Below are 10,236 nucleotides of genomic sequence, written 5' to 3'. Positions count from 1 at the left end.
TCAAAATCAGAAACGGGGACATTCCTAAAACGGCCTTTGTTACTCGTTATGGCCAATACGAGTACACCGTCATGTCCTTCGGATTAACCAACGCTCCAGCCACCTTTTCTCGGTTAATGAACTCAATCTTCATGGAGTATTTGGATAAATTCGTCGTAGTTTATCTCGATGATATACTCATCTACTCCAAGAACGAGGAAGAACATGCCGAACATCTAAGGCTAGTGTTGAAGAAACTTCGAGAGCATCGCCTTTATGCCAAATTTTCTAAATGTGAATTCTGGTTGTCAGAAGTGACCTATCTGGGTCATGTAATATCTGGTAAAGGTATTGCTGTTAACCCTGAGCGAGTTCAAGCCGTCCTTGATTGGACTCCACCCGAATCGGTCAAGCAAGTTCGGAGTTTTCTAGGCTTAGCGAGCTATTGTCGTCGCTTTGTCGAGAACTTCTCCAAGGTTGCTAAACCTCTAACCGAACTCCTCAAGAAAGATAAGAAGTTCGAATGGACTCCACAATGTGAGCACAGTTTTCAGGAACTGAAAAGACGCCTGACCTCTGCTCCCGTGCTGGTACCGCCAGACTTCTCCAAGGACTTTGTTATCTACTGCGACGCCTCGCGACAAGGACTAGGTTGCATTCTTATGCAAGATCGACACGTAATTGCTTACGCTTCACGGCAATTGCACCCACATGAGGAGAATTATCCTACTCATGATTTAGAACTTGCAGCCGTAGTCTATGCACTTAAGACCTGGCGACATTACCTCCTCGGTAATCGTTGCGAAATATTCACTGATCACCAAAGTCTGAAGTACATCTTCACCCAACCGGATCTGAATCTCAGGCAAAGACGTTGGGTTGAATTGATCACAGACTTCGACTTAGGGATAACCTATACCCCAGGGAAAGCCAACGTCATGGCTGATGCGCTAAGTCGTAAATCTTATTGTAACAACCTGATGTTACAACAAAGTCAACCGCTTCTCCATGAGGAATTTCGGAAGCTTAACCTTCACATTGTACCTCAAGGTTTTCTCTCCACCTTGGTGGCAAAACCTACCCTTATGGATCAAATTATCAAAGCACAGAAGGTAGATCCGGGAATCTCCCGCATCAAGAGGAACATTCAGAAAGGAATTGCGAATTGCTTCTCCGTTAATGATCAAGGAGTCGTATACTTCGGGGATCGGCTAGTGGTTCCCAAGGTGCGCAACCTGAGGCGATTGATCCTTAAGGAAGCTCATGAATCTCCTCTCACCATTCATCCCGGTAGCACAAAAATGTATCAGGACCTACGCCAGAGGTTCTGGTGGACTAGGATGAAGAGAGAAATCGCTCAGTATATTGCTAATTGCGACGTCTGTCGTCGTGTAAAAGCAGAGCATCAACGGCCTGCTGGCACCCTTCAACCATTAGCTATTCCTGAATGGAAATGGGATAAAATTGGTATGGATTTCATTACCGGTTTTCCCAGGACCAAAAGAGGGAATAATGCTATTTTCGTCGTGGTCGATCGTCTTTCCAAAGTAGCTCATTTCTTACCTGTTCGTGAGAGTATAACCGCTAGTCAGCTGGCAGACTTATACATCTCCCGAATAGTGTCTCTCCATGGTGTCCCTTTGGGAATCAATTCGGATCGAGGAAGTCTTTTCACCTCTCGATTTTGGGAAAGTTTCCAAAATGCTATGGGAACCCGTCTCTCCTTTAGCACCGCTTTCCACCCTCAGTCAAGTGGTCAAGTGGAACGCGTCAACCAAATTCTAGAAGACATGCTTCGAGCCTCTGTTATCTCATTCGGAATGGACTGGGAGAAGTGCCTTCCATTTGCCGAATTCGCTTACAACAACAGCTATCAATCTAGCTTGGGTAAAGCCCCTTTTGAAGTTCTCTATGGACGACGATGTCGAACACCCCTTAACTGGTCAGAGACCGGGGAAAGACAATTCTTTGGCCCGGACATGATTCAGGAAGCAGAAGAGCAAGTTCGTATCGTTCGTGAAAAGTTGAAAACAGCCCAATCTCGTCAAAAGAGTCAATATGACCGAAAACATAAGGCTATGACTTTCGAGGTTGACGAGAAGGCTTATCTTCGGGTCACCCCTCTGAAGGGAACCCATCGTTTCGGTATCAAAGGCAAATTGGCTCCTCGTTACATTGGACCTTTTCGCATTCTTGCCAAACGAGGAGAAGTTGCCTACCAATTGGAACTACCTCCGCACCTCTCCAGAGTTCACGATGTCTTCCACGTTTCTCAACTCAGGCGTTGCTTCTCGGATCCTATCCGTGAAGTGGACCACGAAACGCTTGATCTCCAAGATAATCTTACATATCGAGAGTACCCCATTCGTATCCTCGATCAAGCCGAACGTACCACGCGACGTCATAATATCAAGTTTCTCAAGGTTCAATGGTCGCACCATTCTGAAGATGAAGCAACTTGGGAAAGGGAGGATCGTCTTCGACTTGAATACCCCGCCTTCTTCTCGGAGGAACCCAAATCTCGGGACGAGATTCTTTTGAGTGGGGGTGAGTTGTCACACCCTAGCTAGTCATGCATTAGAGTGTTGCATCATGTTTACTCTTTCATCAGAAACTTGAAATGGGGATGACAGAACCCCCAGTCCCCTCTGAAACCAACTAGGGTTTACTAAAATAATTTTTCAATGAACCTGAAATGCCCTTCTAAAATGCCCATCATTTTTGCCTTGGTTCAGAACCTCTGCCAAAAGTGGTGCACATTTTCCTAGGCCATCCTAGGGTTTTTGAATTAAATCATAACTATTTGAATTTGGGCATTTAAAATAATATAAAATATTTAAATGCTCAAATATCTCCAAACTAAAATGTTTCATGTTGGAAATAATCCAACTATGAGCCAGGAGTAGTTTGGTGATTTTTGGAGTTGCCTAGGTATTTTATTTAATTCAACAAAGTTGCAGATATATTAAATAAAACAGAAAACAAAAAAAGAAAGGGGAAAGACTTACCTGTGCGGCCCAGCCAGCCGGCCGGCCCAGCTAGCAGCCGACCCAGCCCAACACTGTAGCTCCCCGTCGTCTTCCTCCCCACGCCCCGAAGCTGCTGCGTGCTCGCGCGCGCGCGGCCGCGCGGCCACCTCCTGCTTGCCGACGCCCTCCTGGCCGCGTGGACGACGCCCGCAGCCCGTCCCGATCCCCCCTGCTCTCGCTCACTCTCCCCCGTTTCTCCCTCGCTCTCTCTCGCTCTCGGCCGAAGCACACCGTCGCCGCCGTTCGCCGTAGCCACTGTCTCCGGCCACCCCTCGCTCCCCCGAGTAGCTCAGAAGCTCCGCCACAACTCCCTCTTCCTCCCCACCGCTCCACGAGTCCCCGGAAGCCCTGCATCGCCGCCACGTCGCCGTTCCCCTCTTCGGGCTCCGATCATCGTCGCCGTCAAATTCGCCGTCTCCAGCGCGTCCCCGAGCCCGCTTCGACGCCCACTGCAACCGCGGTGAGCTACGCCACCGTTTCCCCCTCTTCTCCCCCTCGTTCCCTCACCGTAGCTTCATCTCCACCACGGCCGAACCTCCGCCGTCACCGAGCTCGCCGTCGACGCAGCTCCGGTGACCATTTGGTCACCCCGGCGAGTCCAACAAGTTCACAGAACCCCGTAGAGCATCCCTAGCACCTCGTTTTGCTCGACTTCGAGCTCCAGCACCGTTCCCGTGCACGACCGAACCCCGGCGGCCGCAGCCGAGCTCGCCGCCATCGACTCCGGCCACCCCGACCCCAACGGACTCCGCCAAGAACCGCGGGTCGTCCTCAGCTTCACTCCGGTGGCCTCCGCGGTTCATTTGGTGGCCGAAACGACCAAAACCACTATCGCCGCCGCACTGATGGTCGCCGCCGGCCAGAACTCCGGCGAGCTGACGTGGCCTAGTTAATTAGCCACTAACCCACCACCTACTGACGCTGACAAGTGGGCCCCAGGGCTTAGTCAAAGCTAACCAGCCCGGGTCAACACGGGATTAGCCCCTGTGTCACTGACGTGTGGACCCCACACGTCAGGTTTGACCCGAGCCAGCCCTGTTGACCTGCTGATGTCACTGTGACGTCAGGCTGACGCAGTAAATGATATTTCTGGATTTAAATTAAATCAGGAAATTCCAGAATATTAGTTAAACTTCAAAAATTCATAACTTTTATTCTGTAACTCCAAATTGGACAAATTATATATGAAAAATGATCAGAAAAATCCAATCTATCCATCTGTACTATTTTCATGCATGATCAAACAAGTTAAATTGATGTTTTAATCAGAATAAGAAAAGGCACTTTAAAAGGCCATATTTGAATTTGAAATTTGAATCTTTGATTCAAATTTGCTCAAACACTTCTGGCTTTAGTTGCATTAGCCCAACACACTCATATTGCCATGTTTCATGCATGCATCATATTGTTGCACATTGTTTGGTGATGCCTGTGTATCGTTATCCTTTGCGACAGGATCTGTCCCCGAGGAGTACCCTGATTACCCTAGCGAAGAACCGTATCCGTGCATCGAACCATCAGGCAAGCAACCAACCATTTGATCATATCGATACAATCCCATGTTCTCGCTCCTGCTCTCTTTTACTGCATTAAGACAACGCGATTCAAACTGCTGTGTGCTACGGTAGTTGAACCCATTTCCTCTGCATGACCTGTCATTGCCACGGTAACTAGATGAAACCCACTAGCATGTGTAGGAGTTGATTGAGCCATATGTATGTATTGTTCCTACCTTGCTATGCCTGCTATGCTTAGAGTTGTGTCAGGTCTGGTTCATCTGGGTGATGGGCTAGAGTGAAATGATTATGTCGGTAATGAGAGTGGTGTGGTGAACACGATTTGGTAAAGGTATCGATGAGAGGCCATGTAGGAGTACATGGTGGGTTGTTTCATTGAAGCCGACCTTAAGCACTGAGATCTGTATGTGTGATTTAAGAATCAGCTACTACCATACATTGGGCCCTGAAATATGACCCCGCTCGACTTCTTATTCACCCTAGCTCTCTGTCCAGGAGTTGCAAGTAGTTTATGGTGTTTGTAGCCTACTGGAGGCCGTGGACAGCGCTGACCGTAGGGGTGGGCTGTGATGCGGTAGGTACGTGGCACGGTGTACCGAATACCCGTTAGGTATCTCGGGAACCCTGTTCACATCGTTCGGGGCCGTATGGGAAACCTCGGCCGGACTCCCTGCGGATGGAACCTGAATAGGCGATAAACCTGGACTAGAGGCTTAAGTGTTTAGGTAGGTCGTGGTCTACACCCACGTCGGCTTTCGCTTGAAGTCTGCCGAGCACATGTCGTGTGCAGACGCTAAGTGGTGGAAACATGTATGAAGAAGTACACCCCCTGCAGGGTTAACATGATCTATTCGAATAGCCGCGTCCGCGGTAAAGGACTACTTGGTTGCCTATACAGTTCATAGACAAGTAAATGGATACTATTAAAAGCCTCAAGATAAGTGTGAGTGCCGAGGTTGGCTCTTCCGTAGGAAGACGGAGGTGGATCCTCGGTAGTGTATTGAAGTGGTGAGTAGTGGACTCGTGTGCGCAAAACTATTTCAAATGGAGTATCGTAGGATAGTCTAGCCAAGAGTCAAAGCTGGCTTGCTGCAATAACTCCACCAACCCTTCTTGATACTGTGCATGTATGTAGGATCTGATGTAAGTCTTGCTGAGTACCTTTGTACTCATGTTGCTGTAATCTACATTTTACAGAAGACGCTGCAACCCCTTCTGATGGGTTCTATGTAGACGTTGACATCAACGAGTAGGCTAAAGACCCAGGTGGTGACCCTGAGCTTGTGAAGGACCACATAGTATAGCCAGGCTTTCCAAGCCTCTTTTATTTTACTAGTTGTCTGTACTCAGACAAGTTACTTCCGCTGTTGGCTTGTATGATTGTATGACTTGTATGTTGGGTCGTGAGACCCGTACCTTTGCGTGTATGTTATGTATGGCTCACTGAGCCTTAAATCAAGTACTTGTGTCGTAGAGTCATGTTGTGATGCTTCATTGTATTTGCACATATCGAGCATATTGTGTGTATGATTGAAATGCTTGGTATGTGTGGGATCTGACTATCTAGTTGTTTATCTTTAGTAGCCTCTCTTACCGGGAAATGTCTCCTAGTGTTACCGCTGAGCCATGGTAGCTTGCTACTGCTCTGGAACACTTAGGCTGGCCGGCATGTGTCCTTCTTCGTTCCTGTGTCTGTCCCTTCGGGGAAATGTCACGCTTTGAGTACCGGAGTCCTGTTAGCCCGCTACAGCCCGGTTTACCGGAGTCCTGCTAGCCCAGTGCTACAGCCCGGACCCACTTGCTGATGACCGACACGTTCGAAGCTGGGTCATGGATGCCTGTCCCTGTAAGTCTGTGCCACTTTGGGTTTACGACTAGTCATGTCAGCCCGGGCTCTTTATCATATGGATGCTAGCGACACTATCATATACGTGAGCCAAAAGGCGCAAACGGTCCCGGGAAAAGGTAAGACGACACCCGTGGGGATACCGTGCGTGAGGCCGCAAAGTGATATGAGGTGTTACCAGCTAGATCGATGTGACATCGAGTCGGGGTCCTGACACATACTTAGGAAGAACACTTGTACCTTAAAATTTAGTGAGAGATCATATTATAATGCTACTGTCGAACTAAGCAAAATAAGATGCATAAAGGATAAACATCATATGCAATCAATATAAGTGATATGATATGGCCATCATCATCTAGTGCTTTTGATCTCCATCTCCAAAGCACCGTCATGATCACCATCGTCATCGGCTTGACACCTTGATCTCCATCGAAGCATTGTTGTCGTCTCATCAACTATTGCTTCTACGACTATCGCTACCGCTTAGTGATAAAGTAAAGCAATTACATGGTGATTGTATTTCATACAATAAAGCGACAACCATATATGGCTCCTGCCAGTTGCTGATAACTGTGTTACAAAACATGATAATCTCATACAATAAAATTTAGCATCATGTCTTGACCATATCACATCACAACATGCCCTACAAAAACAAGTTAGACGTCCTCTACTTTGTTGTTGCAAGTTTTACGTGGCTGCTACGGGTTGAGCAATCTTACCTACACATCAAAAACCACAACACGGTATAGTGAATGCTTTTTGATCTTCAGAAAGAACCCTGCTCATTGAATCCGATTCAACTAAAGTTGGAGAAACTGACACCCACCAGCCACCTGTGTGTGAAGCACGTCGGTAGAACCAGTCTCGCGTAAGCGTACGCGTAATGTCGGTCTGGGCCGCTTCATCCAACAATACCGCCGAATCAAGAATCAACTAGTGACGGTAAGCAAAATGTATATACCCACGCCCACAACTCCTTTGAGTTCTACTCGTGCATATAACATCTACACATAAACCTGGCTCGGATGCCACTGTTGGGGAACGTAGTAATTTCAAAATTTTCCTACACACATGCAAGATCATGGTGGTGGATAGCAACGAGAGGGGAGAGTATTGTCCATGTACCCTCATAGACTGTAAGCGGAAACGTTATGACAACGCGGTTGATGTAGTCGTATGTCTTCATGATCGACCGATCCTAGTACCGAAGGTACGACACCTCCGCGATCTGCACACGTTCGGCTCGGTGACGTCCCACGAACTCACGATCCAGTAGAGTGTCGGGGAAGAGCTTCGTCAGCACGCGTGATGACGGTGATGATGAAGCTACCGGCGCAGGGCTTCGCCTAAGCACTATGACGATATGATCGAGGTGGATTATGGTGGAGGGGGGCACCGCACACGGCTAAAAGATCAATGATCAACTTGTGTGTCTATGGGGTGCCCCCTCCCCCGTATAAAAAGGAGTGGAGGAGGGGGAGGGGGTCGGCTGCCTAGGCGTGCCCCAAGGGGAGTCCTACTCCCACTGGGAGTAGGATTCCCCCTCCTTCCCTAGTTGGGTTAGGAGAGAAAGAAGGGGAAGGAAGGAGGAAGGAAAGGGGGGGCGACCCCCCTCCTAATTCGGATTGGGCTTGGGGGGCGCCCCCTCCTTTGCTCCCTTCTCCTCTCTCCCACTATGGCCCAATAAGGCCCATATACCTCCCGTGGGGTTCTGGTAACCTCCCGGTACATCGGTAAATGCCCGATCTCACCCGGAACCATTACGATGTCCAAATATAGTCGTCCAATATATCGATCTTTATGTCTCAACCATTTCGAGACTCCTCGTCATGTACGTGATCATATCTGGGACTCCGAACTACCTTTGGTACATTAAAACACATAAACTCATAATACGATCGTCACCGAACTTTAAGCGTGCGGACCCTACGGGTTCGAGAACTATGTAGACATGACCGAGACACGTCTCTGGTAAATAACCAACAGCGGAACCTGGATGCTCATATTGGTTCCTACATATTCTACGAAGATCTTTATCGGTCAAACCGCATAACGATATACGTTGTTCCCTTTGTCATCGATATGTTACATGCCCAAAATTTGATCGTCGGTATCTCAATACCTAGTTCAATCTCGTTACCGGCAAGTCTCTTTACTCATTCCGTAATGCTACATCTCATAACTAACTCATTAGCTACATTGTTTGCAAGGCTTATAGTGATGTACATTACCGAGAAGGCCCAGAGATACCTCTCCGACAGTCGGAGTGACAAATCCTAATCTCGATCTATGCCAACTCAACAAATACCATCGGAGACACCTGTAGAGCACCTTTATAATCACCCAGTTACATTGTGACGTTTGGTAGCACACAAAGTGTTCCTCCGGTATTCAGGAGTTGCATGATCTCATAGTCATAGGAACATGTATAAGTTATGGAGAAAGCAATAACAACAAACTAAACGATCATCGTGCTAAGCTAATGGATGGGTCAAGTCAATCACATCATTCTCTAATGATGTGATCCCGTTAATTAAATGAAAACTCGTGTCTATGGTTAGGAAACATAATCATCATTGATTCAACGAGCTAGTCAAGTAGAGGCAAACTAGTGGCACTCTGTTTGTCTATGTATTCACACATGTACTAAGTTTCCGGTTAATATAATTCTAGCATGAATAATAAACATTTATCATGATATAAGGAAATATAAATAACAACTTTATTATTGCCTCTAGGGCATATTTCCTTCACATGCCCACTTCCCATCCCTCTCCCCATGAGTGAGCTCGGGGAAGGAGACACTGCCGGCGAGCCACGTGGTTTAGGTCAGGGGCTTAGGGGCGTGTAGAGAGGGGGATCTCAACGAGCAGCAGCGCAGGAAAAAGAAGTGCGGGAGATGCAGTTTTGCGAGCGAGCAAAGGGAGGAGGTGCGAGCGATCGGGATCGCGTGGCTAGGGAGTCGTTTGGTAGTTTTGCAATCTGCCACACGGTTGCCACATACATATTTCGTTTTTCTTTAGCTTGTCTTTTTTCCTATCTTCTTAGGCCTTCTATAATAAGTTGTTTAAAATTGGATGTCATGGACAATATACTACTCCCTCGTGCATAAATATAAGATATTTTGGATATTTTAATATAAACTACATACAAATTGAAATGAGTAAACAAACACACTAAAATGCGTCTATACACATCCGAATCAGAAAAAAAAACAATAAAACATTATATATTTGTGAAAGAAGGAAGTCCGTATAGGATTCTTTTGTTTTTGTTTTTGCGGGTGTGTATAGGATTCATCCAACCCAAAGATTAGAATCAATGCTTAACTTGGAGTCTGGCATTTTAAGTGAATTTATAGTGTTTTTCTCTCCAACCAATGGTAGACTAGAGAGCATCATGTTTTCATCGAGAAAAATTTAGAGCTAGTTTGGTTGGTGGCCTGGATAACATGCCTGGAAAATTTTGATGCCTGGCCCGGGCCTGAGTATTTGGAATTTTTTACGTGGCCAGGCAAGTAGCGTTTGGTCCATGACCTGGCCTGGTGGTGTATTCCCTCTTTTATATCCTGCTGATTGCCTCATTTTTTGTAGCCTTGCCTGTGACAAGTTCAAGCTAGCACGTCCAGGCACGCCCAGGCCAGGTCCAAGCGACATTTACTCGATGTCTGGTTCAGGCTAATTAGGTTTGCAGGCTAATCATATTCTTCAGGCCAGGCTCACCACTCCTCATGAGGCCACCAACCAAACAGGAGCCAGGCAGCTCACAGGGAGAGTCCAGGCCAGGCGTCTCAAGCCGTGGAAGGAAACCAAACTAATCCTTAGACTATGTACCAAGTGGCTATGTTTTATCCTTTGAT

The sequence above is a fragment of the Triticum aestivum genome, chromosome 5A (assembly GCF_018294505.1).
Source record: "Triticum aestivum cultivar Chinese Spring chromosome 5A, IWGSC CS RefSeq v2.1, whole genome shotgun sequence".
NCBI classification, from domain to species: Eukaryota; Viridiplantae; Streptophyta; class Magnoliopsida; order Poales; family Poaceae; genus Triticum; species Triticum aestivum.
This window is presented reverse-complemented; position numbering follows the sequence as displayed.